Consider the following 15,923-nt stretch of genomic DNA (forward strand, 5'->3'; position numbering starts at 1 on the left):
ATGATTTTCACCTAATTGTCCTAAGGAGTCTGATTGTCTGCATTTTACAAGGTCGCCTGCTAAACTTTCTTATCACTGTAAGCATATCTCAGTACCACATTCCCTCCTTCTAAACAATGTAACTCTGCAAAAACAACATTTCTATTCCCACATGTGTTTGGTGCTGATGGCCTGGTTTGATTCAACTGGATGAAGTCCCACAAGTGTACATCAACTCTTCCATGCTGGTTTGAAGTGTTGATTATGTGGTCACTGAACACAGGCTGTGGTGCTGAGCAGCCCCTACCCCATCCAACTCCTGGCTCACAATGGGTTTTGGTGCAGACCTGCAGCCCCCCACTGGGAAACTGTGTTAGGGAGACAGTTAAGACCTGCCTGCCCCACAGCAGCTCCCCTCAGGTGAACTGGTGGGGGGATGTGTGAGGCAGCGGGGTGTAACGGGATGCACTCCGCCCCTCCCCCGACCGCCCTGTGGCTGCGCTCCGTTGTTCCCTCGCCCACCACAACCGAGTCGGGGCGGGCAGTGCGCATGCGCCGGCCGGCAGCGCCGCCCGCCCCCCCCCCCCCCCCCCTCCTCCTCCTCTCCCCCTTCTACCATCCGGGCACCTCCGCGCCGCCCGGCGAGCTTCCGCACAACTTTTTTTCCCCCCGGCAAAGTGAAATCAAGGCGCAGCCGTGCGCGCGCGCTGCGAGGAAATATAGTCCCTCCCGGCCCCCTTCTCCGCCCGGTCCCATTGGCGGGGGAAGGAGGGGGGTGGAGGAAAAGGGGGGGGGGCAAGGGGGCGGGGCGGGGACTGAGGGGGGGGGGACGCGGGCGGGGGCGGCGGGGGAGGGGCCCCCCCAGTCCCAGTTTGGCGGAAAGTGAGTGATGAGTCTGTGTCCCCAGCAAAGAGGCGGCCAACTTGCTGGGCACGCCGAGGAGTTGGTCCCCGCCGCTCTCGGGGGCGCTTTTTTTTTTTTTTAATTTATCATCACTATCGCCGATCCTTTTCTTTCCTTTTTTTTTTTTTTTTTTCTGGTCTTTTTTTTTTGCTTGTTTTTTTTATTTTTTTTATTTTTTTTTTTTAGAGGGAGGGGTGGCTGCCCGGTTGCCAAAAGGAAAAAAAAAAAAAGGCAAAAAAAATATTACAAAAACAAACCAACAACAACAACAAAAAAGCGAAAAGAAAGGGAGCAAAAAAAAACAGCCATCCAAACAATTCAAACCAACAACAACAAATCCAAACCAAACAAACAAACAAACTAAACAAACAAACAAAAAACCCTCGGATCTGAAAGTGGCAGGAAAAGTGCCCGGCAAGTTGCAGGAATGGAGCTACACAGCTTGCAAGAGGCGTTAAAAGTGGAAATCCAATGTCACCAGGTAAAAAAAAAATAAATAAAAATGAAATGAAATGAAATGAAATAAAATAAAGTTAAAAAAAATCGTTTTCGTTCTCCCCGGCGCTTCTCCAGAGGGAGAGGAGGAGGAGGAGGCAGCTCACGCTCCCCAGCAGCGGCTGCCGCTTGCCGCGGGGTCCTGCGAGGGGCCGGGGGGGCGGCGGGGTCGCGGGGCGGTGGCGAGGCTGGGGGGCCACCCCCACTCGGCCCCCCGTGGCAACGGCGAGCACTCCGCCAAAGTAGTTTTTCGGATTGTTGGCTCGAGTTTTGTCTTGGCTTTCCTTGCTTTCTTTCTCTTGTTATGTGTGTGTGTGTCTCTGGCTGTGCTGGGGAGAGCCGGAGTTGTTGGTCGGGGTTGCGGGAGTGAGTGTGCGAGAGCGTGTGTTTGAGCGTGCGTGTGTGTGCGTGTGTGTTGGAGAGATTAGGACGAGACTTGAATATTTATGAGCTTTGCTTGAAACTGACTCGCAGTGTTTACTTGCCTCTTTGTTCCTTACCCCCCTCCCTCCCCCGTCCGCACACATACATACATTTAAAAAAATCCATTAAACTTGAAACAGTTTCTAATTCCTCCTTTTTGGGGGGTGATTTTTTTTATTTTATTTTTTATTATTATTTTTTAATTATTATTATTATTTTTTTTAATAGAAACTAGTTGCACAGATGAAGCAAGATCCACAGGTAAATGCAGATCCTTTTTTTTCTCTTCTTCAGTATTTTATCCCTGCTGTAATAAGCGCAGTTGTGCTGGGACAGCAGGATGAGAAACTTTATCAGTAAGAGATCTCATTTTGTAGTCTGCACTGAGCTTTCTTTCTAAAGAGGGTGTTTTGTGTGTGCATGCTTTCGTACGGCTTTGGTGGAACGGTTTTGCCTTTGAACAATTTCTAGATCGGAAGTTTATTCATTACAGGGGTTAGTTTACACTTTGCCTTTAATATGCATCTTATTGCCGTTTTTGCAGAACGGGGATCTTAAGAAACAAATCCATGAAAGGCAATCAAGAATAGCAGCTCTTAATGAGAAACAAGTAAGGAACATATCGACTAAGTCGTGTTTGGTTTTTCTTCTTGTTTTTACAATGCACTTTCTAAACATCCGAAAAGTGTCTGTGTTAGCTGAAAAATACCGACAGCAGAGAATATAACATCCGTTTTCCTAAGCGTAAAGTAAGAAAATGCATGTTTTCATAATGAGGTTGGATTCTTGGATGTCTTGCTGGGGGAAAGAATGATTTTAGCACTACTTGTTGTAGAAAGATAAGCAGTAGTTAAAACGTAAAAAAAAAAAAAAAAAAAAAAAAAAAAAAAAAAAAAAAAAAAGAGGCGTCCATTTTGAGTTGGTCGACATGTTTTAGGAATATGGATAATTCTCCTATCTTGGGCTACTTCTGTGTAATGTGCAAAGCAAGAGTTGGGAACGGGGAGGCTGGAGCACAGTTTGGAGCCATTTCTGTGTTTGATTACAGAACTATTTTTTATTGATCACTTTATTTTAATTCTTTTCTACTTCTTTATTTTTTTTTTCCTCCCCAGTTGCCTTTCTCTTCCCTTGGTCTGATCTGACGTGTTAGCTTTTGATTCGAGTTCACTTAGGCACTTTCACTCTCTCCCCCCCCCCAAAAAAAATTAAATAAATAAATAAATAAATAAATAAAAAGAGCTTAACCTGTTTCAGTTTCAGCCACTGGAAGGGGGGGGCGGGAGGGGAGAGGAATTAAATAATCGGAGGAGGGGAACAAAACAACCCAGAAACCTCTCCCCCCTCCCTCTCCCTCTCTCTCTCCCACCTCTCAGACCCTCCCCAAACTTTCCCGTCCCCTGGCTTTGCAGGGGGGCGCCCCCCACTCGCGGGCGGGGAGCGGCGTGGGGCGTTTCAGCACCGCGGACAGCAGCGGGGGGGGGGGGAATCTCGCTCTCTGCCGAACTATCCGCCCCCCACCCCAAAAAACCTAGCCAAAGGCCCCTGTCCCCACTTGCAGGACTTCCACTGCGCGAAGGGTGGCTGACAAAGCCGGAGACAGATCTGTTTGCATGAAACCCCCCTCCCCAGGACTGAACTTTCCCTCTCCATCCCCTCTTTGCTCTCAACCACTCTCTACTCTCACGACTCCCTCCATCTCTCACAACCCCCCCTATCTTTCACAACCTCCCCATCTCTCACACTCCCCTTCCCCTCCACTCCCCACCCCCCGGCAGCGCAGTTCCTGCGGAACGCGGTGGCCGCTTCAGCACCACGGTCACGGACAGCGCACGCGGGGCCGGGGCAGGGCGGGGAGCACTCGTGGGACCCCCTCTGGCTTTCCCATTTTCCTTCTTTCCTTCTTTCCTTTTTCATTTCTTTTATTTCTTTCCTGTTTCCTTTCTCTCTCTCTCTCTCTCTCTCTTTCTTTTTCTTTTCTTTTTTTTTTCCTCTTTTTCTCCTGGAGTTGTGCTTAAAGTTGAAAAGTGATCCATGCATATATATAGTCTGTGTCCATAGGTGACGGTGATTATGTGCCACCCTTTTCCTCCCGGTTTATTGTAATCAGAATTTGTCAGCACTCTCAATTTGGTAGTGGAAGCTTCCATTTTGTGAGGAAGGGGTGTTGGTTTCTTCTAACATGGAGAAAAGTCTGCAGAGTTTGAAGGTGGGGGATGGGGCCCCATTCATGCTGAACATTACCATTTTGATTGCTTTGATGCCATTTTTGGAGGGGGGAGGGGATAGAATACCCTACTCAGCAGAGCACAAAGATGTTTAATCACTGTATAGAATCAAATCAGATACTTTCTTCTTAAAAGCAAATCTGACACTACATGATAGCTAAGGGCTGTCAGTTTTTTTTTTTGTTTTTTTGTTTTTTTGTTTTTGTGGTGTAAAACAGCAAGTTATTGACTCTAGTACTACTATACTGAGTATAAGATTTTTTTTCTAAACAAGGTAACAGCTTTTACTCCAACAATGCATCTTTATGTTTTCTTTCTTCAAGATGGAAATAGTTTTACTGTTCTAAGTGGGTATTTAGAACATATATTTGATCATTTTCCCCTGTATTGTAGCAACTATTTCAAGGCTGTTTAAATTTTTATGATGATAGTAAATGAGAAGCTATTTATTATGTGTCATGCTGGAATTTAGATAAGGCAAAGAGACACATTTGAAAATACAGTTTGAATGTTCTGATTCAGCTCGGTGAAAGAGGTTTGTGCTAAGCTTACACAATCTATTTATGCATAATCCAAACTAACTAGTAAACAATTGTCATATATTTATGACTTGCCCTTCTCATAATCTTATAAATAAATCAATAAACTATGGAGTAATTAAACATAAAATACCAACATCCTGTAAACACACCAGATTTGGCCTAGCAGGAAACCTACTATGGTTAGGCAAAAAAAAATATATTTTACTGATTTCAACATCTTGTGCAACAAGGGCTTATAAATAAAGAGTCTAGCTCTTAAGTAAAAGAATCTGGAGGTTTTTAATACAAGTCTAGCTGGTGATGTACTGTCCTCTTGCTCTAGACTGCCACCTCTGGAGGTCTAAACTAGAATCTTTCTTGGGTCACAAGTGAAATGAGTTTGGAGGTCTTAGCCTTTGACCAAATCACAAAACCATCATGCAACTTTACAGACCAGGTGGTAATTAGCAGTTGCTCCTTGGGTACTGGCTTAAAAGTGAGGTACTGGCTTAAAAGCTCTTGAGGGTCTGTTGAGGTGCAGTGAAAGCTGCTGAGACAATAGTTTGACTAATACTGCAGCTGTTTACTGGTTTCAGGCTCTCACTTTTGTGGATACACCAAAACACAGAAGTAACCTTAAGAAGGCTGTGTAAGTAGGGAAGTTGTTTTTACATATGTTTTTCCCCCCACCCACATTCATGCCCAATTTCTTTAGGCACAACTGATTCATAATGCACTAAAACATATCTTTGATTGTGCATGCACTGAATACAAAAGATGCTGAAATTACATTTCAATTAAAATGCATGTGTGGATGATGAAGCAGGTAGTAAAATGAATAACACATCTGGTAGAAAAATAGCAGGGGGGAGTGTTACCTTCAGTACCGCCACTCCTCAGTTTTCCATTGTAGCTGTTAGAATTTGTGGCAATATTTCTTTTCATTTAAAATTACAAATAAAACCAGAAAGAATCGAATGAGAAAATCAACTTTTGGCATATGAGGTAAATGTATAAGGGAGACTTACGTGCACAGTTGTCTTTTAAGTTGCAGCCTAATTAAAGATCCCTGGCTAGTCATTGGTACTTCCTTTTCTTGTTGGAAATAGTATGGAATATAGTTTATATAGTATGGAATATAGTTTATGGAATAAACTATATAGTATGGAATATAATTTATATAGTATGGAATATAGTTTATATAGTTTTCCTATTTTCTCAGTCTTTTCAAATAAGCAGTATGGAGCCATTATTTTCATTACCAAAGTGGTGCAGCCTAAGTTAATACTTAACTCGGCATCTTACTCAGAAAGACAGAAGTTAGACTTTTGTTCAGAGTCCATCCTTCATATACTATAGTTTTGATGAATTGTAATAGCATTTGAGAGTGGGTTACCTCTTCTTTAACAAGATATGATGTGTGAAGACTCCATTAGTTGGTCCAGTGGTTTTACACCTTCAATCTACAGCACATGCAGAGCAGCAGTAACATTTTTATCTAAATTGTCAAGCAACAAGCATTTATATGTAAATAAAAGAACTATCATAAGAAAGAGCCAGTGTTGGTCTTAAAAGCACACCAGAGGTGTCTGCTACATGTGTTTCTTGCTTTATGTCCTTAAAGAGTCTTTAAGGGTCTTTTCATTTTAGAAAGTTGTCTCTTATTAATTAATAGATGAAGATAAACAAATAAAGAAACCTTTCACCTCCAGTCAGAAATTAATTGTTACTGACATAAATATTAGATGGCGAGCCAGGTCTTAAAAATTAACAATGAGCATGTGTGGGCTACTATATTTTTGACTCTGATGAACTCTGAATTCAGACAGCCTGTCCTGGAGCGCAGTAATAAAAATATGTCTTCCTGAAAGACATTATGTATATGCCATTCACTTGTGCACTACCTCATTTCTTTACCATAATTTACTATCTATGCAGAAAATCAACATTAGTTTCAGGCAGACTCCCCCAACCTTTGCTATTGCTGGCTTGTATTTTTGGGTAGTATGTCTGAAATTAAATCACTGACTGTATTTTGCCTATGGTGATCACCAGTAAAGCCTGTTTGTGGAAAGTGTTAGGCTTCTTAAAACTCAAATACAGTTCTTGTATGACTTGTTGGAAAGGATCTAGCTCAAGATGTCTGATTTTACTCATGTCGTGTCTTTGTTTTGGGGAAAAGGAGGAGGTGTTTTTTTGGTTTGTTGAAATTCGGGATGTGCTGTGCCTGGAAATGGCAACATTGTTTACACACATTAAAGGGAAAATTATTGACATTTGCCAAAGCTCAGTATTTCATACTGTTTGGTACTTTCAGAATTGTTGAAATCAAACAGCATCAGTGAAAACTGAGATAAAACCTGAAAGGCATTTCCAAATCAAGTTGAACCTAATGTGAAACTCCGTCACATGGCACACACAGCACTCCCATTTACTGTGGCATGAATTGTATCTACTTATGTTCATCCCAGCAGAATTTGGTTCAAAGGGCCTTACCAAGTACTCACCGAAGTTGAGGGAGACAGGGCAATGAGCCCCAAGGTGAAATATTAAACTTTTCAATCACAAGTCTTTAAACATAAAGACAACAGGTATTAAATCTGGGCTTGACCTTACAGTTCCTCTGCATGTTGAGGTCCCACTGACTTTGCTGGGAAACCTGTATGACTGAAGAGTCAAATGAACTTACTGGATCAAAGTAATGATTAGTTCGGGACTGTAATTCAGAAAGCTTCTGTTCCTCATCTTTTTTTTTTGCTGAAAGCAACAATTTATTAGTTGCTTTGCCATCTGTTGAAGAAGTGACAAAACTAGGAAAGAATTTACCTTCAGCTCTTTGGAGGAGAAACTTGGGAATACAGTTTGCATAGTGGCAAGCCCAGCTTTCTGTTTTTTTTGTTTGTTTGTTTTTTTTTTTTTTTTTTTTTGTTTTTTTTTTTGTTTGTTTGTTTTTTGTTTTTTGTTTTTTCAGTAATACTATGTTGAGAAAAAGGGTAATAAAGACCATTTTCATAGAGGTGAACCACAATGGAAATACATGTATGTATCCTTGTGGCTTTCTGCCTAGTCCATCTAAGATTCATGGAAATTACACATCTGTAATGAAAATGTGTACTGGAGGGGTTAGAACCACCTTTTGTTTGGTAGCTGCTTGACTGGCATGTGAAATGCTATTTTGTTCTAGCAATTTTCTTTGACTGTATGATGTTCTGTAGTTGTACAGTATATCACTTGGCAAGGCTAAGAGTTGAAAAGTGAGCATTACTTTCATTTTAACCATTTTAAAGAGTTCACTTTGATATTTTTGCCACTTAAAACACCTGCTGTCAGAACAGTACAATTGATTTCAATTAACTTTGAATTTCTTCAATAAGATGACTTTTATAATAACTCCAGTAATCCCATGATGCCTCATTAGAGGAGCTGGCTATGATGATTATCCCTGTGATTTAGCATTTTTTTCATTACAATGGTTTTGTCTATTCAGAAGAAAAAAAAAAAAAAAAAGGGATTATGGCAACAATACCTTTTTATTTCACTTCTGGTTTTACACTAACAGAACATTCTACCTGTTACACAGTGTAAAATACCTAATTTATACTTGCAGCAAACAGGTATTTGTTCAGATGTATACAATACTTTAGTAGGCAGACCCTTTCAAAGAAACTTTAGTTCTGTGTAGGAACTCTTTCTAGGAGTTAGAATTTGCTTTAATTTCCTAGTAGACACTTGGACAGTTAAAAGCTATGCTTTCACAGGAGTCTTTGTCTAGAGCTCTGGTTTAATGGGACAAATTTTCAATTGGTTCGTGCCATATGTGCAGCTGATTTGGAATTGCATTATCAAGTTAGATGCTTGTATCAGATCAATTCATTCCAGGATCTAGCCCACAGACTCATTCTGCTTGTAGAAGAAAAGTAGAATATGTCTCTAAATGTCTCCTTTCCATATCACGGTGTTAGAGAAGGGTTTTTGAATTGTGATTTTAAATCACATTTCCAGTAGGATACTGCATCACTCTAAACACTTCTGGTATGTTCAAGTAGAGAAAATCCCTTTTCATCTCATTCCAGATTTGATTTTCAAGTTGAAAGCATGAAGGCGTATAAAGGCAGGTTAATACAGAGTTACTTTTAAGTTTTGCCTCTATGCCTTTCTCTTTGTGATCAAAGATAAAATATGCAGTATTTTTTTTTACTTGATTATAAAATGATACCTCCCTCTCCCCTCAGCCCCCCAAAACAAAATCTGAAGCATTAACACAATTTCTCATCAATAGAATTAAAGGGTAGAAGTTTGCAAATCAATAAGACAAGGCCATGGTAAATGGTATATGTGTGATCACGATGTCAAAGAGGGCAGTTTGTACATGCATAGTAGTTGGAGGTAAGGGAAGTACCAAAAATGGGCTGCAAGTTTAAAATAAGAACAAAGAAAAACAAACAAACAAACAAAAAAGAATTGGACTAATTGAAATGCAAATTTATCTTTCTGCCATTAAAGTAAAGTAGTCAGTTATTTCAACCTAGCAGAATTATATTTGGTCTATCCAGTCCTTGTGGTTAAATCAACCACACTTCCCTTATGTGCATCTATATAAATGTATGTGTATTTTATTTATTTATTTATTATTATTTTTTTAAATTATTCACTTAAGGTGGTGCTACTTTGTTATCTGGAAATATTTTTCTTGAGCCAAAATGTACTTCCTTAAATATGCTCTCTCCCTCTCCCCTTCTCTCTCTCTCTTTGAATCAGCTACTTATTGTTATGTAGTAGCAATTTCCAGAGTGTCATGAAATTGCTGATGTGGCTTAGTTTTAGCTACAACCTGCAACTGTCAATAGTAAGCATCTATTGAAATCTAATATGTATTACAGGGCTTTTTTGCATAAGTACAGGCAGACCCTTCTGGTTAATATACAGTGACAATTGAAAAAATATGAGGACGTTTTCTTTTTTTAAGCCATGGAGGAGTTAAGTGTATGCCTGAGTTTAAACTACAGAACAACCCATCTGACTGAAGGAAAGTAAACCAGAGAAATAGCCCTACATGTGGCTTTGGGAGAATCAAAACAATAAGTATCTGGGAAATCTGTAGATATGATGGGTGGTGTTAATTTGAGGTGTTGCAAGGCAGTCTTATTTTCAGAATTGGAATTCAGCCTTAAGAGCTTGGGTGTTGAGGCTGTGGCAACAGTATGTTCGTCTGGAAATTTGTCTGGTTGCTTACATTTCATCAAGAGAAGGGTATAATAGGTCTTGAAACAGAAGTTAAATCTATACCTTACCATGTTGATTTAACTTGATCGTGTAGGTACTTTGTGATATAGCTTACTTCTTAACCAGAGAGAAGGAATGGCATAGCCTTTCTGAGCAAACTCAGCTATTGATGACAAATCGTATGAGGTTACAGAAAGTAAAAATGTATATTATATTTTGATTAACGTGACTCAAGTGAGAATCGTTGATACTTTTGACACACAGCAGAGATTAACCCACAGCTTCTGTAATTTTACATTTTTCTAAAGTGCTCTGAATCAGCTAAGACTGTCTAAAGATTTATTGGTGAACTGAAGCTTTTCTAAGAATGAAAAAGATGAGAGAAGATTCCATTCTCAGAAATGCACAGACTAGAGAGTCTCTGTGTCTAAATGTGTTTGTGTTTGTGTGTATTGGTTGGGTGTGAGCATAAGGTCTTTCTCTTTGATATCATTCAGGCAGAAAGCCAATATGCGCATGTAAATGAGCCTGAAAATATAATTAAAAATATATACATATTGAGGACTGTGATACATAATTTTATATGAGATGCAGGTTACAAAGTGACAAGTAACATTTCCTATATAATCACTGATACTAACTCTCATCTCTGATTTATGCATCTCATATGTTATTAAGTACTGAACAGATAAATGCTGGAATTATTTCTAAAGATATAATTTCACCACAGTGAATGAATGCAAAGTATGCCTTGCCCATTCTTCTCCCAAAACAAAAGCCAAAATACACCTATCACGAAAATGTTACTACAGACACTAAAACTATCTTATATAAGGTCAGATAAAGACCTCTTTGATAGAATATATTTCTTGGATACAAACTGTGGCAAAATAGATCTGGCTGTGTCATTAATATATTAAGATGAAGGAGATTCTGCAAATCATTAACACATATCTAGGAACTGAAATACAGATGAAAAAAGATAGATTGCCAGGTGAAATACATAAACAATCTTGGCCTGTATTTCATTGTAGATAACAAAGTCTTGCACGTAAAAGCTTACACAAGAAACATCTCAGAAACTCCAAACTTCAGGCAAGAAGCCAGTTTTCTTTGCTGTCTATTCTAAAAGTTAGGTTAGAGTGCTGGATACAGAAGCTAACATTTCTGCTCTCCAGCTTGGAGAATAGGTATTTTGTAAAGCTTTATTTCTTGTTTAAAAATACAAGTGGAATCCAGATGTATTTTTATCAGCAGCTCTGTAGCCCATAAATATATACAAACTTAGCCAGTGTCTTATTTACATTATTTTATTAACATTCTTTGCTGAGTGGGCTTGAATGGAGCACAATCTCTCATATAGAAGATCTAATTGTAAACACAAGGGATAGAACCAAATATGCAGCCTTTAAAGGGAAAAGAGTCTGTCAGCTTTGTTTAAAGTGTCCTTTAATGAACTTCTGTAGCAGCTTGTATCTTAGCAACACATTTTATTACATACCAGTGCGAGAGAATCAGTTTGCAGATGTAGTTGCACAGTTGCACACAGTAATTTATTTCCCCCCCCTTTTTTTCCTTTTTTTTTTTTTTTTTTTCCCTACTCCTCTGCGGTGACTCAACTGGAATGTGCAGACTGGTTTTTCTAGCACTGGTAGCTCACTCAAAATCCCTGGTTGGTTCATTTGTATCTGTTCTGTTTTGTTAGTTGATGAAAAAGCGTGGTAAATGCATAGTGATTTTGCTTGGTCTTAGAAATTCAGATATGACTGTTTTGAATAGGCATGGATTTAAATTAAAAACAAACCAAGCTCATTTCAATGTGCTTTTTTTTTGCTAGTAAGTGTTCTGTCCAGTGCTAGTCCTCGTACACACAAACTAGTTTCCAGATTTATAGGTTATTTACTCTTCACTGTTACATGGAGCTGTTTTAATCTATCACCTTTTCCTCTTTGAAAGCTAATTGGAATATAGTAGTGACCAAGAACATTTGCAAGCTTTTTTTTTTTCTTCCTTCTTAGTCAAAACATTGCACTTAAAATGCAAATATATCAAAAAAATAACTTGTTTTAAAGCCAATTAAAATAGTGCACTTCTGTCTCTCTTTCAAATGACCTGAAAGAGTTGAGAGTTTCTTTGTTGAAAGAAATACTTTTTTTTCCCTTACCTTACTAATTGCAGACTGAGTTCTACTTGCATGTTTTGACTGAAAAATACTGTGAGTAGCTCTTTTCAGTAGGGTCTGCTGAAGAATGAGATACTACTGAAGATATATATGAGCAATAGAACCTAGACTTCTTTTTTCCTCATAAATTAAAGGGAAAAATACTTCTTATGAGCAAACTAAATAGCATTCAGCTCAATTTGCATTTTGTGCAGGCTAGGCAGATGTAAATCCAGAAATATATTTCCCTGGAGTTCGCTGGAGTTACCCACAGTTCGCTTTGCTGTGATAAAAATCAGAAACTGGTCAGAGAAAGAAAAGCAGGTGAGAAAAGGTGAGGAGAAGGGCAGTCCAGAGCATTAGGTGAACCCACAGAACAGGGGTAAGCTTGTTGCCTTAAAGATACTGCTCTTGGGGAAGGTTTCATTAAACTTCTTTTAACAAGTAGCATGTTGGGGGTTGATATTAAAAAGTCAGGAGACATCCATTTCATGAAGTCCTTTGGTATTTGCAAGTAGACAGGTGAAGATTTTTGAAAGAGATGGAATTGTTTCTATGCTTAATAGTAGTTAAATGTATTTGCATTAACTGACAAACCATTAAATTTCTTAAATCCTTATTTCAAAACAGAAGTTTATTTTCACTACGGAATATAGATGGATTTGGCTCTAGTTTTTTGTTTTCAGTATGTCAGGTGATAGTTTGCCTGTATCTTCGGAATTGCAATAGTTCAGCCCTTATCAAGATGCATAAAAGAAGCCCTCTAAACTTAAAAACAAAGTGTACTGTAAAAGGAGAAATAAAAGACATTCCTAACTACCTTTAAAAAACTGTAATATTAGACGTAAACCGGTAGGATGTCCTCTGAAACCAAAAGCATTATGTTGCCATGTGATTAACTTGCTTTTTCTTTCACAATTCATCCCACTCTTTATTAACTTAGATTGGATTGAAAAAAAAACCTCTAGCTGGGAATGCATCAGAATCTTGCACAATCACCACGATTAATGATGACAGCAATGAATTGTTGAACAAGCTAAATCATGAAATTCGCAATATTGCTAGACAAATGTGTTATATGCTTTTCTGCAGCTGTATTGGCCATAACAGAAGGGAGTAGCAGTTTCTGGCATATTTCATGTCCTGTCAGGAGAAATAGTACTTACAGCACACACAACATTGAAGTCCGTGTTCCAGGGTGTGTGTGTGTGTGTGTTAATGCTGGGAATGTTTAAGTGAGGTGGAAAACCAAGGGACTTAACACATTTAGAAAGTTCTTCTGCAAATAGTGCATTAACAAGGAACAAAATGAAGCATTTAATTGTGTTCTGAAACATTTAGGAAACAATTAGGAACTTGTGTCTTGATTGGCCAAAGCAAAACATCCAGCTTGAGTTGTTCATTTTTGTATCAATAAAGAAAGAAAATGCTGTTTTCCAGAAACACTAACATTTCCAGAGACTTCTTTAACTCTCTGAGTAATAGCATTGCACCTTGTTACAGAAGTACTTTCACTAAAAGAAACTTAAAGGAACTTCCATCCCCAGATGAAGCAACAACTCATTTATAAACAATGAAAGCAGGAACAATAGAAAGCTGAGTGCATTCTGCATGAATAATATAACTGAAGGTTGTGAAAAGCCTGTGATTTTAGTATGCCAAACTCAGTGTGGGAGTGCAGCATTCAGCTGATTTTTCGACACTGGAGATTCATCCTTTCTCTCCCCCACATGTATGCGCCAACATACACACACAGAGGACTAGCAGTGATGATTAAAGAAGGAAGTCATCAGCAACTCCTGTGTGGTGATGTTGAGACTTGAGTGTAAATTCATAAAACTGATGGAACTCAGGTTGAAATCTAGGCCAACACTTAGATTTAATGCATGCCTTAGGTAGGTGGAAGAAAGTCCGAAGACCTGATTTAAGAATAAAGTTTGAATGTCAGTCACTATTCTCAGCTGCAATTCTGATTTTCTGAGCATTCAGGAGTTTTATGTCAGAGAGCTTATGAGGTCTTCAGAGTGAACTCACATTTCTGTTACATTTAGGAATATCATTTTTATTAATGAGACTAGATTTGGGTTTAAGCTTGGGATTTCAGGCCTCTTGGTTGAAAAAAAAAATAGCTGTAGTTGTTTATTTTCTCCTTTCTTCCCATTGCATTTACTTAACTAAAGTCTTTCTTCTAAAGGTACTTAACTGTAAGCTCTTTGGATCTGGTTCTCTCTTTGTCCTGTGTATATTCAGTGATTGGCTTAATGAGATTCTTTTCATAGAATCATAGAATAGAATCATAGAATATCCCAAGTTGGAAGGGACCCATAAGGATCATCGAGTCCAACTCCTGGTACCACACAGGTCTACCTAAAAATTCAGACTATATGACTAAGTGGACAGTCCAAACACTTCTTAAACTGTGACAGGCTTGGTGCCATGACTGCTTCCCTGGGGAGCCTGTTCCAGACCCAATGTCTATCCTGAACTTCCCCTATCACAGTTTGACACCACTCCCACGGGTCCCATCACTGGTCAGTAAAGAGAATAAATTGGCACCTGCCCCTCCACTTCCCCTCGTGAGGAAGCTGTAGACCATGATGAGGTCTCCCCTCAGACTCCTCTTCTCCAGGCTGAACAGGCCTAGTGACCTCAGCCTCTCCTCATACATCTTCCCCTCTAGGCCTTTCACCATCTTCGTCACCCTCATCTGGACACTCTCCAACAGTTTCACGTCCTTTTTGTACCGTGGTGCCCAGAACTGCATGCACTACTCGAGGTGAGGCCGCACCAGTGCAGAGTAGAGCGGGACAATCCCTTCCCTCGACCAACTAACGATGCCGTGCTTGATGCACCCCAGGATTCTGTTGGCCCTCCTGGCTGCCAGGGCACACTGCTGGCTCATATTCAGCTTGCTGTCAACCAGAACCCCCAGATCCCTCTCTGTGGGGCTGCTCTCCAGTGTCTCGTCACCCAGTCTGTACGTATAGCCAAGGTTGCCCCATCCCAGGTGCAGGACGTGGCACTTGCTCTTGTTAAACGTCATGCAGTTGGTGATTGCCCAGCTCTCCAATCTGTCCAGATCTCTCTGCAAGCCCTTTCCACCCTCAACAGAGTCCACAACTTCTCCAACTTTGGTGTTGTCAGCTAATTTGCTCAAAACACCTTCTAGTCCTACATCCAAATCGTTTATGAAAACATTGAAGAGGACTGGCCGTAACATGGAGCCTTGGGGGGGACCCCACTAGTGAGCGTCTGCCAGACAGATATGGCCCCATTTACCACAACCCTTAGAGCCCTGCCAATCAGCCAATTGCTCACCCATCATATGATGTTTTTGTTTAGCTGTATGCTGGACATTTTGTCCAGTAGGATCCTATGGGAAACTGTGTCAAAAGCTTTGCTGAAGTCCAAAAAGATCACATCAGCTGTTTTTCCTTGATTTTCCAGGATTCCCAGACAATAAGGTAATGCAAATAGTGAGTAATAAGTTGAAGGCAACAGTCACTGAAGTTTAGCCAGTGACAGAATAAACTTTCCCCAAGCTCATCTTTGAGTGTCTTTGCCAAGTATGTTACAAATACAGAACAAGCAAGTTTGAATTTTTCTGTCTCAGGCTGTCTGAGATAATCCACTACATCTACAGTTGTAGATCTGTTATCCTATAAAAAAAAGTTTGTTGTTTTGTAGAATATAACATGTATAGTTATTTTCTTAAAGTTGAGGTTTTTTTTGTTTGTTTGTTTTTGTTTTGTTTTTCATTTCAGTCCCTTGTTATTCTTGGAAATTGACACTTATTAAACTGAGTTCTGTCAGATGATAATGATGGATTTTGTAAGATGGTCCAATGTCCTGAAAGCTGGACTGAAATCCACTAATATATCTTCTAAAGGTTTTCTACTGTATGACATCTTTTAGTTGTACTAGTGTTAACTGAGCACAAAGCAGTGAGCAAATGCTTTGTCCATAATTACCATTTCTGATAGGCTCCCA

At 39.6% G+C, this 15,923-nt stretch overlaps 1 long non-coding RNA gene across 1 annotated transcript; it reads left to right on the plus strand.

Moving 5' to 3' along the window:
* Window positions 1–1,219: 1,219 nt before the first annotated feature.
* LOC116497110 lies at window positions 1,220–2,409 on the plus strand. The gene is made up of 3 exons (XR_004254082.1): window positions 1,220–1,363; window positions 2,029–2,061; window positions 2,345–2,409. It is a non-coding gene; the product is annotated as an uncharacterized LOC116497110 (long non-coding RNA).
* Window positions 2,410–15,923: the final 13,514 nt, after the last annotated feature.

Source organism: Aythya fuligula, chromosome 1, assembly GCF_009819795.1.
Source record: "Aythya fuligula isolate bAytFul2 chromosome 1, bAytFul2.pri, whole genome shotgun sequence".
NCBI lineage: Eukaryota > Metazoa > Chordata > Aves > Anseriformes > Anatidae > Aythya > Aythya fuligula.